This window comes from Melopsittacus undulatus, chromosome 3 (assembly GCF_012275295.1).
Source record: "Melopsittacus undulatus isolate bMelUnd1 chromosome 3, bMelUnd1.mat.Z, whole genome shotgun sequence".
NCBI classification, from domain to species: Eukaryota; Metazoa; Chordata; class Aves; order Psittaciformes; family Psittaculidae; genus Melopsittacus; species Melopsittacus undulatus.
Window position 1 is genome coordinate 23,018,072 of NC_047529.1, and position 22,110 is coordinate 23,040,181.

At 40.2% G+C, this 22,110-nt stretch overlaps 1 protein-coding gene across 3 annotated transcripts in view; it reads left to right on the top strand.

Annotated features, from left to right (window-relative positions):
- Positions 1-596: 596 nt before the first annotated feature.
- Positions 597-22,110, top strand: part of PUM2 (pumilio RNA binding family member 2) — a 74,600-nt gene continuing 53,086 nt past the window's right edge. For 2 of the 3 annotated variants that reach the window (XM_034060269.1, XM_034060270.1), the window contains exon 1: positions 600-688. The gene's annotated coding sequence lies outside the window, so the exon portion shown is untranslated. Of the gene's footprint in view, positions 689-22,110 lie in introns of all 3 variants that reach the window. The other variant, XM_034060271.1, reaches the window with a different exon arrangement.

Genomic DNA, 22,110 nt, shown 5'->3' on the forward strand with positions numbered 1-22,110 from the left:
CTCCAATACCACAGCGCAGCAACCGCCAGCACAGCGGCTAATGAATACCCGCGCCGATGCGTTGTCAACACGACATAACCCGCCCTGCGGGCGGCGCTGGCAGCCACCGGGTACCCCTGAGCGGGGGCCTCGCCTTCCCCTTTGTCTCCTAACTCCAGGCCTTCGGGCAGGAGCCACCTCTCACCGCCGCCGCCCCTCCCCGTAAGGCAGGCGACGAACACGCGGAGTATAAACAGGAATAATACGCGCTCCTCGGACAGGCCAGCGCGGCCGCACTAACGACTGAGGGGGCTGGGGAGGAGTGAGGGTACACAGCGAGTCTGCCGCGGGCTCATGCGCGTTGCGCAGCGGAAGGGGCCGGGGGCCGCCGTCGGGCCGTGGCGCGCATGCGCGACACCGGCGGCAGGGGCGAGCGGCGGCCGGTGGAGGTTTGCCGCGCTCTCGCTGTCCTTGTGCCTCCGCGCGCGCCGGGCTCGCCCTCCCGCCATGTTGTTGTGAGCCCCTCGCGGCCGAAGGGGGGGCGGGGAGGCAGGAAGGAGCAGTGGCGAGAGGAGGAGGAGGCGGGGGGAGGAGGCGGGTGGTGGCGGGCCGGCGGGCGGGCAAGCAAGCAGACAGGCAGGCAGGCAGGCAGGGCTGTCCCAGCGCCCGCTCCGGCTCCATCGCAGCAAACAGCGTCGCCGGCCAGCCCGTGAGTACCTTCGGGGGCTGGGGCTGCGCGGGGTAGGCCGTGAGCGGGCGGGTCCCTTTTTTCCAGCCCCCTTTTGTTTCTGGCCTCCACTGCGCGCCGAGGAAGGGGAGAGGTAGGGCGGAGGGGGCCATGTTGTGGCAGGTCACCGGGCGGCGCGGGGCCTGCTCGGCGGCCTCCCGCGCCTCGCCGCCTTTGTGTCCTCCCGGCTCACCGGGGAGCGGCGCCGAGGTGGGGAGGGAGCGCTGGGAGGGGAGGCGGCGGCGCCGCCGGTGTGAGGGGGACGGCGGTGCTGCGGGGGGCGGGAGGCATCGTGTTCTCGGCCAGCCGAGAGGAGCGCGGACTGCGGAAGTAGCTTCCACCCCAGTGGGTTTCGGGGGGCGAAGTTGTTGCCGCGGTCCAGGCCGGCGGCGTCGAGGTTCAGGTGGCGAGAGGTAGTGGGGCGCGGAATGTCGGGGGCGTGGGCAGGCTGGGGGGCACCCACACGTCGGGGGTTACAGTAGGCTTCGGCACCGAGTGCGGGTCTTTTATGCAGCCCCACGGATAGTTGCGTCTGTGTGCGGAATTCGTGTAAAACGGGCTTTGTTCGGATGCACCGAGAGCGTGAAAACTTGCGTTATTCTTTTTTTATTTAGTGCTCTTTAAGGATAATGACTGCTTTCTGAGGGTGGAGCGAGAAGGCCAAACGCTTTTGGTAGTTGATACCACACAATGAAGTGTTAGCTTTTAATTCTTCTTCAAGCTTGTCTGCGCAGACTACAATAACAAAGTTGAGCAAAATGCCAGCTGCCCTGAGTGGATGGTGCTTACAACTAACAGTTTGGGGCTTAATCTCCTTGGCAGTAGTTGTGCAAAGATTTTTTTTTCTTTTTTGGCATTGTTCATTCCTCATCTATTTCATTACTTCAGATTGTAATTCCTTGAGAGAAAATTAATATACTCGGGACGTTTTATATTTGTTTTGGCTTACTGGTTGAAGCAAGATGGCTTAACACCAAAATGCATAACGTGTTTTTTTTTTATATGTGATGTGATGATCCCAAAAATCAGCTGATTTTTGGGATGCTTTTTTTCTGAGCAGTGTAGGCATTTATGAGCTATATTATATAGGTCATTGCAAATGAGAATCGGTGACACTTCTTATTTTGCCTTTTTGCTTGTCACATGCTGCATGTTGACAAAATACTTTTGGATTTATATTAGTTTCTCCTTTACAGAAGTCTTTGTTGCATCTCAAGTGAGGGATCAGGCTTCTTTAGTTAATGTCAGTTGATGTTATAGCTCTTCAGGTATGTGGGATATGAATGCATTTGAAACCTAATTACTACCCCATGTTACCATTTTTACATATGAAACATAATGTTCTATTATATTTACTCATGTATAGGTTTAAAACCAAATGCTAACAACAGTTGCAGTTTTGTTGAGAGCCTCAAAGAGTTATTGTCTATGTTCTTCTGGAATGCAACTCAGTTTGTGTCAGTGCAAATATAAATGTGTTAGACAGGTGGGGGAAGGAAACTCGAATAAAAAGGGAAACGATAATTTTGTGGTGGTGTAGTTTGTGTTATATCTATAAAAATGACACTAAATCACCTGACAGTTTTCTGAAGTGTTCAGGGAGTTGAAAATTCAGAATTTGTCCCAGCAGAATAGTTCGTATACAAATGCATGTGGGAAACTGCTTGATAATGAAGATTCTGCAGTTTATTATGTGGATGTTACACACTGGAAAGTCCATGTTATTTGAATAGTATTTTTTTTCTGCATTAATAGGGAATGGTACTTTTTTTTTTTCTGTAACATTACCCTGTAGTACTTAATATTTTCTTCTGTGTTAGGGATATTGGCACAGAGCTGAGGCAGTTATGGTCATATCTGATACCATGGTTGAGCTAATGGTGCAAGTAGTTGGCTGAAAAAGTCAGACTTGTCTGTCTCTTGATGAGAAGATGCCTCTTGTTATGGCAGTATAGATAAAACCTTACGCAGTAGTAGTAGTAGTGCACATTGGAAACTTTAGGTACATGTTTTACTCCAGGTTTGCTCTCTCAGGTGTTTCTTTACAGTCTCCTCACTGGGCTGGATAATGCAGATGCTTGGGGCAAGTGTTGTTAACAGAACATCAGCATGTTGCATACTGTGAACTAGACTGATTTTTAGCAGCACTTCGTGGTTCACTTTTGGATATTCCTCCCTCCCCTCTGATTTAACAGTACATCAGTTCTTTTATGAGTGCAAGTTTTCATACACAGAAGCAAGTAGATGGTTTGAATTCTTTGTTGTATGTCTTGATGCTGCTTTTGAATGTGGAATGATACAAAAACTCACTGTTGCAGTAAAAAGAAACCAAAGGTCACTTCAGTGTTTAATGTTTTTGTATTGGGAATCTCCTGTGAAAAAAGCATTTAATACATTGTGTTTTCTTTTTTAAACATTTCTTATAAAAGCTCTACAGAGGAAACAACATCTAACTATAGAGCAAACATGCTTTACAAATATGTGTGTATTATGTGTAAGATATGTGAGTTACCAATCTTCTTTCTCCTACCTTCACTAAATTTACTTGAAAATACTTTCCTTGTTTAATGTGAATTTAACCTACACAAAGCATAGCTGTTGTCTTGATTATTCTGCATAACGCAACAATTCCAGTGTAGCTGCAAAGCCAGTGCCTAGATTCTTGTCTCAAAATGAGACAAATCTTGTTTAAAAGCACAACAAACACCAGTTATGTCATGCTTCTGATAATGAAGTCGGAGGCACTTCACAGTCATATAGTGGAAAAGCATTTTAAATGATGTCATAACAAAGAAGAATATTTAGTTCTAGCTACCTGGGTGTTATCTCAAACAAGTTGTGTAAGATTTATTTTATAGTAATTGCTTACATATTGAAACTTTGTAGCAGGATTTAATTTGAATCCCACTCAGAATACCTGCTGTGGCTTTTAGAATGGTAGTCAAGAGCTTTTCAAGCTGGTATGTAAAATGTGTAGCTTGCAAATAAAGACCAGATGTCATCTCTATCAATATCTTTTAAGATTGTATTTCATAGAATCATTGAATAGTTAGGGTTGGAAAGGACCTTAAGATCATTTAATGATCTTAATTCCACCCCCCCCCCCCATCATGGATAGGCACACCTCCCACTAAACCATGTCACCCAGGCTTTGTCCAGCCTGGCCTAGAACACTGCCAGGGATGGAGCATTCACAACTTCCTTGGGCAACCCATTCCAGTGCGTCACCATCCTTACAGTAAAGAACACCTTCCTTACATCCAATCTAAACTTTCCCGTTTAAGTTTGAACCCATTGTCCCCTTGTCCTATAACTACAGTTGCTAATGAAGAATCCCCTCCCCAGCATCCTTATAGGTCCCCTTCAGATACTGGAAGGCTGCTATGAGGTCTCCATGCAGCCTTCTCTTCTCCAGCCTGAACATCCCTAACTCTCTCAGCCTGTCTTCATATGGGAGGTGCTTCAGTCCCCTGACCATCCTCATGCACCTCCTCTGAACTTTTCCAACAGTTCCATGTCCTTTTTATGTTGAGAACACCAGAACTGCACAGAGTACCCCAAGTGAAGTCTCATGAGAGTAGGGGGGCAGGATCATAGAATCATAGAATAGAATCACAGAACAGTTAGGGTTCGAAAGGAGCTTAAGATCATCTAGTTCCAGCCCCCCTGCCATGGGCAGGGACACTTCACACTAAACCATGTCAACCAAGGCTTCATCCAACCTGGCCTTGAATGCTGCCAGGGATGGAGCATTCACAACCTCCCTGGGCAACCTATTCCAGTGTCTCTCCACCCTAACAGTAAAGATTTCTTCCTTATATCCAGTCTAAACCTCCCCTTTAAGTTTGAACCCGTTGTCACCTTGTCCTGTCACTACAGTCCCCCTCACCAGCATCCCTATAGGTCCCCTTCAGATACTGGAAGGCTGCTATGAGGTCTCCGTGCAGCCTTCTCTTGTCCAGGCTGAACATCCCCAACTTTCTCAGCCCGTCTTCATACGGATCACCTCCTTTGACCTGCTGGTCACACTCCTTTTAATGCAGCCTAGGATACGGTTGGCTTTCTGGCCTGTGAGGGCACACTGAAGCTGGCTCATGCTCATTTTCTCATTGACCAGCACCCCTAAGTCCTCCACAGGGCTGCTCTGAATTTCTTCTCTGCCCAACCTGTAGCTGTGCCTGAGCTTGCTCCAACCCAGGTGTAGGACCTTGCACTTGTCATGGTTAAACTTCATGAGGTTGGCATCAGCCCACCTCACAAGCATGTCAAGGTCCCTCTAGATGGCATTCCTTTTCTCCAGCATATCAACCGAACCACACAGCTTGGTATCATCGGCAAACTTGCTGAGGGCACACTGAATCCCACTGTCCATGTCAGTGACAAAGATGTTGAATAAGATCACTCCCAACACCTGTCCCTGAGGGACACCACTTGTTACTGGTCTCCAGCTGGACATTGAGCCATTGACCATCACTCTTTGCATGCAGCCATCCAGCCAGTCCTTTATCCACTGAGTGGTCCACCTATCAAATTGATGTCTCTCCAGTTTAGAGACAAGGATGTCATGCGTGTCAGTGTCCAATGCTTTGCACAAGTCCAGGTATATGATGTCAACTGCTCTACCCCTGTCCGTCAGTTCTGTAGCCCCATCATAGAAGCCACCAGATTGGTCAGGCAGGATTTCCCCTTAGCGAAGCCGTGCTGGCTGTCACCAAGCACCTTGTTGTTTTTCATGTGCCTTAGCATGCCTTCCAGGAGAGTCTGTTCCAAAGTTTTGCCAGGCACAGAGGTGAGACTGACTGGTCTGTAATTCCCTGGGGTCATCCATTTTCCCCTTCTTGAAAATGGGGAGTATATTTCCCTTTTTACAGTCATTGGGAACTTCACCTGACTGCCATGATTTTTCAAATTTTTCGATATTTCATTATTGGTTAACAGATGCTTGTTTTCTAAGCATGGCCATTTAAGGCCAGGTGTAGACATGTAGAGGAAAGATGCCTGAAGAGGTTGTGGCGACCATCTTGGGAGTTGAGAAGGAAATGTAAAACTGAAATGTAGCAGAAATATCCCTGTAATAACCCACATTTGACTTTTTTGCAAGGTGTTATTAATATACATCAATTTCCACCAAACTTCAGAGGAGTAATAAAATCCTTTGTCCTCTGATGGCTGTGCTAAATATCACATCTGCAGCTTTTCGAACAGGCAGATTTTTACAGCATGTGTTTGTGTACACCAGGTCACTTAGATAAATGTATATTTTGTAATTGTGTTTGTTTTCAATTTTAATTTTTCATGCAATTATACAATAGGCTGCCTCTTGCTTCATGAGTGCTGTTGACGTATTGCAAAACTCAGTTACAGGTAATACGTCTGATTGTCTTTCCTTCTGTCATGAAGCTCTTGGCATGTAAATCCTAATGGAAACGAGGGCTTTGTCAGACTTGCATTTGTGACTTTGCTCTTAGATTTCACCCATGTTATTTTGAGGAAGAATTTGGAGTGATGTGTTGAACTAGTTATATACATTTTATTATTTGTTTGTTTTTTTTGCATGGCTGGTCTAAAGTTCCCTGTAGGATTTGTACACACCTCTCCAAAGGGGAAGTGAGTTTTTAAAAGCTGGGTTGGTGTGTTTATTTCTGTAAGTCTTCACATGTGCTTACTGATTAAACACAAAGCTACATTTGCTGGAGATGACTCTGTATTTGAGCTAAAAATAATGACTCTGTTTTGACTCATAGTTTTCAAGTATTAGTATTTGAAGTATTGTTGTTTATTCCCATTATGATATATATTGCTCAAACTTTAGCTCTGGGCATATTACAGTGATGTGTTAGTCGCGTAGTCTGAAGAAGTTGCAAGACTGAAGTTAGAGTATTTTGACAATAAGCAAATACCTACTGTAACAGTACTAATAAGACCAAGTAGCTTTACATCTTGTGTTACAAAGCCAAGATTGTTCCAGATTATTAAAAAAATAATCCTCCAATACATCTATCTATATATTAATACCCCCTTGCAGGTTGGACATTGAGTAGTCAATAAGGCTAGATGAAAAAGGTAAAATTGTGTAGAGGGATTATGGAATTATGGGTTCTTTTGTCTACATCTTCAGATTTAAGTGTTCTATTTAATCAAATAGTTGCATGTAATTTTTTATTGTTTGGACTTCACACTTGTTTACCATAAAAAGTGAGACATTTCTTGGATTTCAAATTTTTAGCATTCTCCCCCTTCCCCCCAAAGTATTTGAGAGTGTAGGTGGTATTTTGGGTTTTACATATGTCCATTTAGATGTTCCTTTTTTTTTTTTAAGATCAATCATACATCAGTTATGGTAGATTAAGAATGTGTGGAGATCATTAAGTATATAGATATATGTATATATTGCTCTTTGTATACATATGTATATAATTTGCCCTATAGATAATTTAGTTTTCAGTGAAACAGTTCCTGTGGTTTGTGTTGAATTCACGTCTTTAAGAAAGATAGATGAATTAGGCTACTTTTTGAAAGCCTGTATTAACCCAAATTCTAAATCTCCAGTTGTTTTTGTTAAAGCAGTTATAAATGAACCACATTAAATAATTTTGAGATGTTCAGTTTGAACTATAATTTTCATAAGCATTTCGTATATCTGAGTACCTATTTCCTTATTAGAACACCATCAAATAATTAGGTTTGAATTTATGCAAAACAAATGGTTTTGTTTGAAAAGGGATTAGCTTCTGGTAGGCTTTATGAGAAGTAATATGGATTTAACAGGATCTTACTTGTTATACTTACAGGTAAAAAAATTTTCTTCAGGTAAAATAGAGGTAGTAGAATTAAGTGTAGATCAAAACTTTTGCCTTTTTGTAAATAGTAACCTAAAAGAAAAAAAAATCTGTTTTAGGCTTTCACCCCCAAATGTTTGATCGATACAACTCCCTAATTTTTCTTTAAAAAGTTTATTTTGAGTTTCAGATAGGAATGGCTTTTTTCCCTAAGACCCATGTAACGTGCCACACTAAGTCCATGAGGAACTTTTTGCACTTTCCCAAGACCAAGGACATACAGAATGTGTTAAAAAACTGTAGCAAATGTGAATAAACAAAATTTGCTTACCTTAAAAGCAGGAATATCTGTTGTGTCTGCTTTTTCTTAATCTGTTTTTTCTCATTCTTTAATTTCTTTTGGCATTTTTTTCCGATTTAATTCTTAGATATATTTTTTCTTCCTCTTACATTGATTTGCATGGCATTTTAAAGAAAAACAATCAGCTCTTCCCCTGACATCCTGCTTCCTGCTGTATCCCATTCTGCATTGCACTTACACAAAAATTGTAAAGCAGTTCTGTAAGTATAAAATTCTGTAGTATTCTGGTTGTCAACTTGTGAGTATGAAGATGTTGGGTTATTCTTGCCAGTGTTCAGTCAGTTACACAGGCAACAGTGCTGATTGTTGCTAGCCTTTCCCAGGGCTGATAGGTTGCATAGATAAAATTACTCACGGATAAGTAACTGCTGAGTAACAGTTGCATCTCTTTTAGACTGTCTGCTTTCCATCCCCAGTGGTAATCACATGCATGTCTTAATCAGCAGCTTCGTTTAATTTGGTTATGTCCATCAAAATATTTCTTCATTCCTCCAGCAGGTAAATGTCATGAAGATCATGAATGTTTTCTGGTAAATTAAAAGGGGGATGCAGGGAACTACACTTATTAAAAGTGCTTCAGTGGTTTTACACATTGTGAAGATTTAGCAAGGGGGAAACTGCTCTTGCATTGCTCTTCATTGTTATCTGTGTGAAAATAGTGGCTTTTGACTTGCAGTTATTGCTACTGCCTTTTCTGCCATTTTTCACTTCTCCCAATCTTCCTTAGCAATATGAACTAATGGAAATCAAGCACAGATCAAACTTCCCTGTTTTAGTTGTTTGATTTAACTGTTCTCTGCATGCCAGTGTTATGGGGGATTTTGTTAAGACAAATTTCTGGTTTTGGGTTTGTTTTTTTTTTTCGTTTTAAGGGCAGACAACTCTTGAGGTAAAAGTACTGAAGAAATGAGTTTTCTAAAATCTGTATCTATGCAGACTGTGGACGCAGTTTAGATGCAGTTGTGTGCTGTGAGTACCGGGCAGACAGAATCTCTGTGTGTATTAATACATGAAAGATAGAATTTTATTATGCATTTTGAGAAAAATCTGAAAGAAATTTAACAGAAGCAAGTATAGTAGATAATCACGGATTGATTGAGATGGGAAGGGTTATCTGGTCCAACCCTCCCTGCTCAAGCAGGACCACAGAGAGCCAGTTCAAAATGAAGATACTGAAATCTTGTGACTATGTATGTTATCCAAGCATATCTTAAAACTATGGATTTTACATAAATTTTGGCATGTCATAATGCAAAGAAAGTGACACATTGACAAAGTAATAAAAAGGCATTTTAGAAGTAGCAGGACTGAACTGGTTTTTTTTTGTGAAGATGGTGGAGCTCTGGCCCACTGATTAGGTAAGAATTTAAAATGTATAGAAAGAGAAATGTAGAAATTGAAACGTAAGTTTAGCAGGGATTTTTTTTTCAAGCAAAAATAATACGAAATGTTCATATACTGAAAAATAACGATTGCTTAAGTTAACTTGGGAAACCCTGCTAGTTGTCCAGCAAGAAACTCTCGTAAACCTGAGTCTTAACAGGTGGATTCAAGTAAATACAGAACATTTAAAAACCGTGTATTCACTTCCATGCCAGAAGATACCTGATACTTTTGACTGTCTCTGAGCGGTATATAGAAAGAGGGGTCATAAGCAATTTGGATTTAAGAGAAACATACTAATTTGGCTGGAATCACTGATAGATTTTGAAGAATGTTTGAATTAGTTGAAAGGCTGAAGAAGTTGAATAACAAAATAAGAAGTTAATAAATATACTTGATTAATTCCAAGAAACAAATTCCTGGGAAGACCAGGGAAATAAATATCTTGGTCTTGTGAAAGTCATCTGAAATGTCTTTGGAAGAACTGAGCATCTTATTAACACAAGGCAAGACAAAGTATCTGAGTATCTGATTCTTACTCAAGTTGGAAGACTGAGGAATTGCTTGTCAGTGTCCTACCTAAGGAATTACTGAGAACTATGGGAACGATACTGAAGCATCAATAGTTGGAATGCAGTTTGTGCCCTTAATAACATGCTTAACTTGTGGTCAGGCAGCTAGGCTAGAAGGTCCCTTCCAACTAAAATACTGCTATTCTGTATTAATACATGCCAGCGTTAGAAGCTATTGGTAGCACAGGGAAAGATCAGGGGGGTTATCCTCGAGTTCCCTGGTAGTAATGAGGCTTAATGTATGCTAGTTTGGAAATTACCAAGACTGCAGTGGAAGAATTTCAGGTGCCACACATACTTAAGAGAAGAGCAGGAAGTTCAAACAGTACAGTTGAATGGAATTCAACACATTGTTGAGATGGAAAAATATTACTGATGAGTGTATGCTTGGCATGTGGGTGTCTAAATTAAATAGCCACGCTGACTCAAAACGAGTATCATTGGCTCATAGTATACTGCAGACTAAGTAAGGCACAGAAATGTGTGGTATTGTTAATAATTATATTCTGCCTCTGTTCTGTGGTTGCTTCAGCGGTAGCAACAGAAAATTGAAATTATGGACAACGGTAACTTGTGGCAAAAACTTGGGGAAGTTTAACTCCTTTGCTGGCATAGGGGGAGGCTGTACAAAGTAATTGGCAGCATGAGAGCAGGCAGAGGTTAGAGGAGCGCTCATTTGCATGACAGTTAATAATCAAAAATCTTTGGACTCTCAGGTGAAAGGTAATACATACTCAGCTCTTCAATACAGGATGTCAAAGCCAAAAGTGTTGAGTCACCTTTCATATTAAAACAGCAGTGAGTGTCTAGTCACTGACAGGGTTAAGTATAAATTCTTAATGGAGAAATAACTGTCCCCTGGTTCATTTATCTCACGTTAAAATATTTAATAGTGAAAAGACTTATAAAGGATAATGAAGTAAGTATAAAAACTATAGCACTTGGGGGTTTGACTTTTTTTTTTCTTTGTTTTGCTTTGTTCCCTCAAGACCAAAAAACTCAGTTGAGGCTCTTTGGCAGCACAGCACCTGAGGAAGACCACTGTCCACTGTGGTATCATCCTTTTGTTAATAACCTAAAGGGGCTGCAAATAGGGTAGTGTTCTGTTTGGCATTTCTTCATTACAGAAGTGCTGTGAATTATTGTCTAGTGGCTTAGTGATCAGCAGTCAGTCCATAATATTTGGAGTTCTGGATATGAGGTTTTCAGGAAGCTCAGGATATATTTTCATGGATGTCGGAGCACTTGCAAATGTTCTTCCCATGTGCTGAAGCAAAGGGCTACAGCAGTGTGATATTGCCCAAGCTGTTTGCCCTGTCTTTTCCCCTGTCTGCCCTGTATCACTCATGGCAGATACTTAAACACTTCAGCAGTTTAGGTAAAATACATCAGGTTATGAATTTTAACATGTTGTTTGCTCCTTCTCTTCTGACCTCAGTAGAGAGGGGAAGAAGGTAGGAACTAGTGGTGAAAACAGTAGAGTCCCTGCAGGTAGGTCTGCCAGAGTCTTTGTCAGATCCTGAAGAAGCAAGAGCTGACAAGCAAAAGAATGTCAGAGAAATGATCTGATTGTAGCAGCCTTTTCAAAGCCATCAGGGAAGGATAGTTGTGCTATAAACAAAACAATGTAAAGTGTGTTTTTGCACAAAGCTTTGGTTGAGCTGTAGTTGTTAAATTTACAAACTTCTCCAGAAGTTTTGTGAATATTACAAGTTTCTGCTGTAACAAGAATTCTTTTTTGGGGGGAGATGGAGAGAACACAGGAAAGAATCTTGTTGGGTTCAGTAGCATTTTGCCACTTTCGTGGTGTGGAGGAGAAGCTCTGTGTATCAGTTATTTTGCAAGTATTCAGCATGACTTCCATGGGGATCCATTAGAATTAATATAGCTATGAGAAAATGAGTGGATGTTATTAAACTAATAAAATGTGCAAATACTTAACGTTGTTGCCTCCAGGATAAAACAGTAAATTTCTAGCAAACATTCTGCCTTATTTTTAAGCAATAAGGTTGTTTTGTTTGTTGTTCAACTGAGATACACTAATATGTTTGTGCAGTGGGAATTGGGAAATAATTTTCCCATATAAGACCTCACAGTCATGTAGCCCATCCCTTGGCACAATGAACATAAACTCATCATTCACATTGGGAACAACATAATCTGTTTCCTGACTTTACAGTGAGAGTCACATTTTCAGAATCATTAGAGCTTCCTTTCATAGATTTTCCTTAAAACTGGCCCTAGAAATCTAAGTGAGCTTGCAGTCCATAGTTTCTGAGTTCCTAACTTTGTTTCGATTCGGAGAAGACTCCAGGAACAAACTCACCAACAAAGTTTCAAGTTGACAAGCAGATACTCTTTATTGTAGTGGGGGGAGACACAGGGGGTAGCTCCTCCTAATTTGTGTCCCCGTATTGCTGCTCAGGCCATCCTTATATAGTCCCTGGGCATACAGACATATTCATGAGGCTACACATGAATAACATCATTTTCCAGAAAGTTTCCCACATGCATACAGAAATGTGATGGTGGTCTTTGAGGGTCGTTTACTTCTCCTAACAATCTTCATAACTTCTGGCAGTCTTTGAAGCACCGGCTTAATTAACATTACAGACATAGCAATAATCCTGTCCTTTTACTTATCAATTAGTTTAACTGTGCCCATCCTGGACATCTGCTAGTCCTGATACTTCCCAGTAGATGTTTACACCAGCTTAATGGGTTCATTAACACCAAAACCAGCAATTATCCTACCCTTCTATTTATCAGTTAGTTTAACTGTGCCCACTCTGGACATCTGCTAGTACAAGATACTCCCCATCCCCAGGTCCTGTTTCTTTATCCTGCTTTTCTTACACTTTTTGTACTAAGGTCCTAAGGACCTAAAACTGTCAACTACCTCCAAGCATTGCAGTTATTTTCCATTACAAAGCCATCAAACTTAACATTCCTTAGAACTGATTACATTTTGTGCTTTTGTGCCTCTTTGTCTCAGTTTGCAACTTTTTCTTTAAGAATAAAGTATAATTGTGAAATATAACTACTTTATAGCGTTTTCAAAATAACTTTTATCAATAGATTCTCTAAGATTTTTTCAAGTGCTCAGCAACTATGCAGCACATAAATCCTTTCATTTTATTTTATTGCTGCTCTGTCACAAAGTTTTATCTTAGCAGATTGACAGTTCCTTCTCCCGGTGAAGTTAACATCCATCTGAAGCTGTTCTGAAGATCGTTTATTTCTGTTTGTGTAATCAAGAGGTTCTATAACAACTTTGCTCTAAGTATTGTCTTTCTGTGTTTAAGTTTGCAATGGTTTTGTTATTTTCGTTTTGATATTTTCCTCAGTTAATTACAGTAGCATTTTGCCTCACTTAACTAGAACCCCATGTTAGGAATGTCAAATGTATGATTTAAGCAGCTCCTCAAACTTGCAGAGTAGTAAAACTTTTCAAGCCTCATGAACTAGGAAGAGAAATCTTAGGAAGGATTTTCCATTGTGGTTTGGGAACAATGTGGGGGGTGGCATTTGATTCCTGTTTTGGAAAATTATGTATGTCCTGTTAAAACAATGTGAAGTTCTTGGTGAGGTTTTTCCCATCATGTTAGTGCTATATAATTTGGAGCAAGTATCATAAGGATTTTCAGGTGAATTTTAAGGTTGTGGCTTTTTGTGTATTTAAAAATATATCTTGCAACCTGCATACTTGAGACATCACCTTATTACCTACTTGTGACAGTTCTGGCAGCAAACGTGGCAGGGAGGACATAACTTGTCTGTCTTCCCCCTCTCTTTGATTTGAAATAGCTAAAAAGGGATACTTCGTGACATACTGGAAGGTGTTTTCTGTGATTCTGTGATATACTTTAGATCATGTCTGTAACTGTAGAAGTGTTGAATTTACAGTTGTTGAAATTACAGTGTTGAATTCTGCAGGTACTTGATCAGTTTTTTTAGTAGTTTCAAGTGTGTAGTGCATGGATGGAATGGATAAAGTTAAGTGTTGTCAGGACAAGGAGGGTAATTGCAGTCATCTGTCTTGTGCAAACAAGTTTATTCCATGTAAATTCTGCTCTTCAGAGCCTCTTCCTTAATCACCTTCCCCTTCCAAACATATTTGCTGTTTTGATGCATCTGCATTTTCTGACCTTTTCACCAGGCATTTTGAACTGCTGCTGATACTTTTAGCTCACGAGATACCTGACCAGTCCCTACCCACTGCATATGGTCTTGTATGCTGCCGAACTGTGAACTGCTACTCCCTCTTCGGATTATAGAATTAGTTGTGTCATTAATAAGCTTATTCACAAATATGCTTTCTGACATACTTCTTGAGTTGGTCTTTACATTTTCGCCTACTGTCATGTCTCCAAATACCTGACACTTGTGCATTGTTGAGTGTCTTAATGAGAACAACTGCTTTATTCCTACTTTACCAGTTCAGTTTCTCATTGTTTCAGTCTTTGTTGTTTGTCTTAGATTGAGAGTTCTTGGAAGCAGATTTGTTCATACTGTAATGCTTATCAGTAATTAGCATAGGAAGACTCTTGATACTACAGCAAAACTAATAGCATGTGGTCACATATGCATTATTTGTGATTTACCTATAGATAAATTATCCTGTATGCTGGTGTAACACTAGCTCTGTGCAAAGTCCAGTCAGGTCTGCAAGGAATTATTGGTATCTGCATAAATCTGAATGGTACCACTGCTTCTGGAGGTGAAGGGGTTTGGAAGCACTCAACACATATTTATGCACCTTGAAGCATGGAGTAATGAGAACCAGGGACCAACCTTATGGAGCCAGTTGAAGTTTCTTTGCGTTTTATTCCCATGTGCTCCAGGTTCTAGGTGGCACTGTAAGGCCTCATTCCAGACATGGTTATTATGTGATTCTGGAGTTTTGTGCCAAAGCTAGAACTTGTTTTAGGTGTTCTAGGTGAATTTTGCATAGGCAACCAGGATAAGGTGATGTGAGCCAGTAAGCCTGAGGGAAAAATGGCTGCATGTAGTCATTCAGGCATTTTACCTTTACAGTATATTTCTTCGTATTTTCTTAGTCACTTTTTGCTGTTATTCAGGGTCTCAAGAAAATAAAAATATTCAAAATTTTGGTCAATGTTTTTTATTTTGCTTAATCAGTAAGTTCTTAACTTCAAGTTTAGAATGTAGTTTGCTTTTTTTTTCTTTTATGTGATTAATATTGGAGCTCATGAAAATGTCTGACACTGCTTTATTACACAGGAGAGTTTCTGAACTACCTTGGTTTGGTGCAGTTTGCATTGAAGTCAGGGTGGTGAGGACCCATGTGTATCTTTGAAGGTAGTGGAAGTTAGGTGAAAATTTCTTCTCTTCAGTGAAAACAATGGAGTTTGGAATTCACAGGAAGCAAAGCAGAGTTGTGGGTACATATGTGAGCAGAAGCAGGGGGGGCAGCATGTTTGAGGGAGTGCTTTATTTTGGATGAGAATGAATAACCTGGAATTTAGACATCCAGTCAGTAATTTTGCTTGTAAGATGACCTTCTTGTATTTTGTTAGATGATAATTCAAATGGGGTGTGTGTGTGTGTGTGTGTGTGTGTGTGTGTTCACAGTTCCTGCTTCTGGCTACTGTAAGTTCTGCTGGTTTTATGCTGATAGCTACTTCCACATATAGCTTCTATTAAATTTTTCATTTCTTACATGAAAAGGTTGACAAATTTGGTTCTAAATCCATTGTAAGGCAGATGTATTTATGTCAATCTTCGAATTGATTTTTATTACAATGCTTTTTTTGCTTCAGTTTGAATTGTAAATTGTAAAGCCACTTTATTTCCCGTAGTTTGTCATCAATAAGAAGTCTTTAGTGTTATTTTGGACTTTCTGTTTTACTTCTTTTGAAGGGCTATGCTGACGCACATTTAGTGAGATACTAATGTCTAAGGCTGAGCTGCTGCTCTTACTGAATTAGGAGTGAGGCTTATTGAATTACAAATGGTCTCTCTAGCTGTATTTTTACAGTTGGCAGGGGTTGTTTCAGCTTTTAGGCAATTGTAGAAATCTGTGGTTAGTTTAAATACACATATTGTCCAAAGAGCACATCCTTAGAAAACAGCTGAAAAAATTGATAATAGCAATTTCTCTTAAGTGTCTATTCCTATTCCTCTGCTCTAGGCAGATAAGTGGAAAACACATATGCTTCCCTTTAGTAATTCTTTTAACATACGTTAAGAGAAATGTGCTTTACTGTTCTCTGGCTGACCTTGAGGTTATGCAGAGTTTAAAGGCTCAAAGAATCAAGCTAGGTTTTGAAGCACACTGGCATATGTTTGAAACTTTTGTGGGTTTTTTTTTTCACTGGCATTTTATGCTGGTGATACAGATAAATTGTGTGTTTTAGCGGCAGCTTTCTGTAGACCAACTAGTTACAGTGGAAAGAGAAGTCTAAGAATTCTGAATTTAATTTTTGTACTACCTGTGATTCAATTAATTGTTCAAAGATTAGGTAGTTCAGTTCCTTTATCTCTGGTTTTAGCACCCTCTTTTCAAAGATCAGACTTTGTTGATATTCCCTGGTTTCCTCTTGCCTGCTGGAGGAGAAATAAAAAACAAAGCAGAGCTTATTCAAAGGGTACTGGACCCTGAGGGAGAAGTCATGATGCTAGAAACTTCTGGGCAAGAGTATTGGAACTTCGGGGTTTGCATCTAGTGTTCTTGAAAACTATATCCTTTACAAATGAATGTTATGGTAAACACATCTGCCATATTCAGGAGTCAAGAAAATTAAATAAATGGTTTGAAGAAGGGGATTGCTGTATATCCACAACTGCTGGGGGTGGGAGGAACTCTTCTGAAGTCACTGCCACAGTAGCATAAAAGTTTCCTGGAAATTCTCAGTGTGGCTTGTTATTTCCTCAGCCCTGCTTTTAATGGGGAGGCGGGAGGTGTGGGTGTGTGTATACATCTGTACAAAATCTTTTTCTTGGTATAAATTATACTGTTTAATCCGTTATGTTCCATGGGATTCTTTAAAATCACCTTTTTAAGGTGATATTAAAAATATATAATTTCTGAAACAAAAATCTAAATCTTGCTTTTTTACTTTTTGGGCAGGGAGATGTTCTGTTTCAGATTCTCTGGTAGCAAACAGAAATGTGATAATTTATATGTATTTATATATATAGTGTGTATTTATATATAGAAAAAACATCAACAGAAAAGTTGATCACAGTGTGGAAGGATAACTTATGGAAATTTTTACTTTATTCTAGGCCTGTAGATTCGAAGTGTTCCAGTTCTTCTTAGCACATATAAGAAAAGCTTGTTGACTCTCTATTAGAACAAAAGTTGTGTTTCATTAATCATTACAATATGTACTGAGATAAATTGTCCCTAGTTCCTGCTTGTGTGCAGATAAATTTGGAGTTTGTACAGTGTTCATCTTCAGAAGAGGCTAAGTCTTAAGCCTTTTTTAAACAGCATACTGCCTTGAGAGAACTTAAGTTTCTTTGTGAAGCTTTTTTAACTTAATAAAGTTTTTGACTAAGAGCTAATGATGAAGTAGTGAGGACTGATGTCTCAAAGCAGCAATGCAGCAAATTAATGTCACGCTTCCTTATAGAAGTAGCTGTAGAGTGTTATATCTCATTGTTAAAGCCTTTCAGTGTAGAATGGAGCATTAATGGTTAGAAATTTGTCTCATGAATTTGCCTAAATTTCTGTTAGGTGAACAGTAGCACTTGCTAATGTCTTATAAGAAGGTGATGCTATCTGACTAGCCCAACAGGAAAAGTATAGAGTTTTAAAATTAGGAAGAAATGTCATGTACCTATTTTAAGTAATTGGCACCAATGAAGTAATCGTGTTTAGACAAGAAGCAATTTAAGTTTGATTTCACAGCTTTGTTTTCAAACTTATGAATATATTTAGAGTCTTCCTGTTTTGTTTGTGATGTGTTTATGCAACTAGATGGGATTACACCTGAACTATTTCACATTAAATATAAAACCTGTGCACTTTCTTGCATGAAAGACAGTTTTTCAGTTTGATTTACAAGCACTAAAGGACCAGTCAGCCCCTTTTGTTTGAAGAATTATCTTTTCTTGTAGCTCATATAAATAATAAGCTACAAAATACAAATATTTTAATCAATTGTTGGGGGTTTTGTTTGGGGTTTTTTAATTATAGCTATGTATAGATATATATAAAATCCGGTTTATATAAACTCATTGCCAAGTTTTCATGGACTTTTTCTTCTATTTTGTAGAATTATATATAAGCTTTTTGTCAGCTGTCTCTTCTCTAGACTTTTATTTTACAAAGTTCTGCAATATCTGTCACCCAAGCTTCCTGTTCTGTGCATTTCTTAGAAACTCTTTTGAGTGGATAATTTCTTTTACAATTAAAAGACTTTGGGAAACCTGCTAAATTATGTAGTATAAGCTATATGCCCTGCTCATGTTGGAATACATCACTTTAGCTCTTCAAATGGAGCAAGCACTGGAACTGCTATAAATAGTTACAAAATCTGATTTCAGTACAGACACATTATTATTAATTTATGCAAGGCTGGTAATTCAGCCCGCATTTGATTGGCAGGATTAAAATCCTGAGCTTGAGGACACATGACAGCAGCTTAGGAAAACTTGTGCTGACAATTCTGCCACTTGTAGGGCAAAGCTTGAACTTGTTGGGTGGGAAGACAGGCATAAAGTGCTTGTGCAAGGCAGCTTATGTGCCTTCCTGTGCAAGGAAGATGTAAGTTTCTTAACGTGATGCAAGAGTTCATGTTTGAGGGGAATGATTGCAATTACCTAGTTCTTACATCATGTTTCAGTCCATATCTGGGAACAGAACCCAAGGTTCTGAATCTTGTTAGGCCTATGAACCATCATATAGCTCTGAAGCAGGTGGGAAGGTCATTTTCTTCTACTTTTCTTCACAGGAGGTAGTGTCCTGTTAGGCTTGTTCTGTATGGTCTGTTGGCAGACAAGTGTATGCAAGTAGGTCTGTAATTTCCAGACTTATCGGTGACTTATCAGATACTATCCAGCATAATTTTTATATATATGTATATATATTTTTATATATATGCTGTTGATAAAAACCTAGGAAATTCTTTTTTCCTGTGTGCATGCTTCCAGATTACTGGGAAAAAAACAAGCAAAACATTTGGTCAGTGTTGTATATACAGGTGTCAGCTCTTAGGATCACCTTGCTGCTTTGTGACTTAACCTTTTCAGCAGACTGGACAGTGTTTTTGCTGAGTATATTTAATTCCCCCCCTTTCCCCCCCCTTGCTACATGCTGCAGAATCCCTACCTTGAAATCTGCTTGTTTGATTTTTTTCCATTGTTGGTGTCCTCAGCTCTGTTAGGATTGCTTCTCAAACCACAATAAAGAATACAACTCCAGGAAAAAAAAACCCACAAGAATGTGAAAACCAGAGTGATGATTTAGCCAGGTCAACTAAACTGACAGACTGAATTTCTTTTGTTAGTGTTTGAATGTATTAAGGTTCATAGAGTCCAAAAGTATAGCTCAACCAGACAATGTGTTAAGAAGCCTAAAATAGAGGGATGAAGAAGTACTCAACTACAGAAAATTTGACTTGTGTTTAGAATGCTGTAATTCTGTGAAAATTATTGAATACTTGGGACAAATATTATGCTTTTGGGATTATAACCATGGAAGTACGTGTTAGAAATTAAAACTGGTTACCTGAGTGTTTGTCGGAAATGCCTAACATCTTGTTTATTTGGCCTGCTTAAAGAGCTTGGACATTCTGGAGTATTTGGTTAAGTCTGCAGTTGCGTTACTGTTCTATATGGCCCTAAGAAAATCATAGAATCATAAAATAGGGTTGGAAAGGACCTTAAGATCATCTCGTTTCAACCCCCCTGTCATGGGTAGGCACACCTCCTGTCACCCAAGGCTTTGTCGGACCTGGCCTTGAATACTGCCAGGGATGGAGCATTCACAACCTCCCTGGGCAACCCATTCCAGTGCCTCACCCCTCCAACAGGAAAGAATTTCTCCCTTATATCCAATCTAAACTTCCCCTGTTTAAGTTTTAGCCCATTACCCCGTGTCCTATCACTACAGTCCCTAATGAATAGTCCCTCACCGGCATTGTTAAAGGCCCCCTTGAGATACTGGAAAGCTGCTATGAGGTCTCCATGCAGCCTTCTCTTCTCCAGGCAGAATAGCCCCAACTTTCTCAGCTTCTCTTCTTATGGGAGGTGCTTCAGTCCTGTGATCATCCTTGTGGTGCTCCTCTGGACTTGTTGCAACGGTTCCATGTCCTTCTTATGCTGAGGACACCACAACTGTACATAATACTTCAAGTGAGGTCTCACAAGAGCAGTGTAGAGGGGCAGGATCACCTCCTTTGACCTGCTGGTCACACTCTTTTTAATGCAGCCCAGGATACGGTTGGCTTTCTGGGCTGTGAGCGCACACTGAAGCTGGCTCATGCTCATTTTCTCATTGACCAGCACCCCTAAGTCCTCCACAGTGCTGCTCTGAATTTCTTCTCTGCCCAACCTGTAGCTGTGCCTGAGCTTGCTCCAACCCAGGTGTAGGACTTTGCACTTGTCATGGTTAAACTTCATGAGGTTGGCATCAGCCCACCTCACAAGCATGTCAAGGTCCCTCTGGATGGCATTCCTTCCCTCTAGCATATCAACTGAACCACACAGCTTGGTGTCATCGGCAAACTTGCTGAGGGCGCAGTCAATCCCACTGTCCATGTCAGTGACAAAGATGTTGAGTAAGATCACTCCCAACACCTGTCCCTGAGGGACACCACTTGTTACTGGTCTCCAGCTGGACATTGAGCCATTGACCATCACTCTTTGCATGCAGCCATCCAGCCAGTCCTTTATCCACTGAGTGGTCCACCTATCAAATTGATGTCTCTCCAGTTTAGAGACAAGGATGTCATGCGTGTCAGTGTCCAATGCTTTGCACAAGTCCAGGTATGCGATGTCAACTGCTCTACCCCTGTCCGTCAGTTCTGTAGCCCCATCATAGAAGCCACCAGATTGGTCAGGCAGGATTTCCCCTTAGCGAAGCCATGCTGGCTGTCACCAAGCACCTTGTTTTTCATGTGCTTTAGCATGCCTTCCAGGAGAGTCTGTTCCAAAGTTTTGCCAGGCACAGAGGTGAGACTGACTGGTCTGTAATTCCCTGGGGTCATCCATTTTCCCCTTCTTGAAAATGGGGAGTATATTTCCCTTTTTACAGTCAAGTTACCTTCTTTGCAAAACACAGCATACCTGTAGTCTTTGATTTACTTGGGAACAGCTGCTTTGATTAACCTGTTTGGTAGTAGGTGATGTATCTAGCCAAAGGTGGCTTTAATAGAACAAATGCTTTGTTTTCCTAAAATACTGCATCAACTGCTTTTGTTATCTGGATGCACTTCTGGTTGGATTCTAAGCCAGTATAATGACATTGTAGGTAATTTGTCAAAATATTCTAGAGGAGAAACCTGTGTATAAAGCCCTGAACTTCAGTATTTCATAGTAGAGTTTTGGGGATGTGCAGTTCAGGCTTGTCTAGTTTTCTCTTACTGTCCTTTGTTAGAAATCTCTACTAGATTTGTGTCTAATGTTTTAATTTATATTAAAATATTATTTAGTAGTTTCAAGGTAGCTGCCCATCTGAAGTGTTTTTGGGGGTTTTGTTTGGGGTTTTCAGGTTTTTTTTTCAGTATCTAATATCTAGACTTAACAAGGTAGTGTTTAACATAATGGAGAGCTGGCAGAATTGGTGTGTTGTGTTTTAAAATACAGACACTTTTGTGTTCTTACCTTAGTTTCACTTCCTCATAAGAAGTCTTCTGTATATAGTAATAATGTATAGTCGTATATAATATACATAAGGTAAATGCTGCAGAAGAGCCACCCCTTAAGAAAACTACTAGGAAAGTATTTTGCATAGAAGTCATTCAGTGAAATAAAAAAAGCTGGGGCATTTGCAGTATGAACAGCAGCTTCCCTTTCTTTACAGTCACAGTGCTGTAATTATGTTTGTGTTGAATTTCTGGCCCAGTACTGCAGCTTCAACTGTAAAGTATGTCCTCCATTTCTTTGCCACAGTGTTGGGGTGTTCACCTGGGAGGGGAGGGATGAGATTTGGAATTTCTTAATGCAGAAAAAGTTTTTCCTACTTTCTGCTCAGCTGTTTTAACCACTTCTGATCTATAAAATTAAGTATTTCTCTTTATATTTTTGTTTTGATCTTATTTTTCTCAAACTCTTATTTCAGAGAAAGGGCAGATCTTTGCTTTTGCAAGAAAAAGGTTAGAACCTGACTTCCAACAG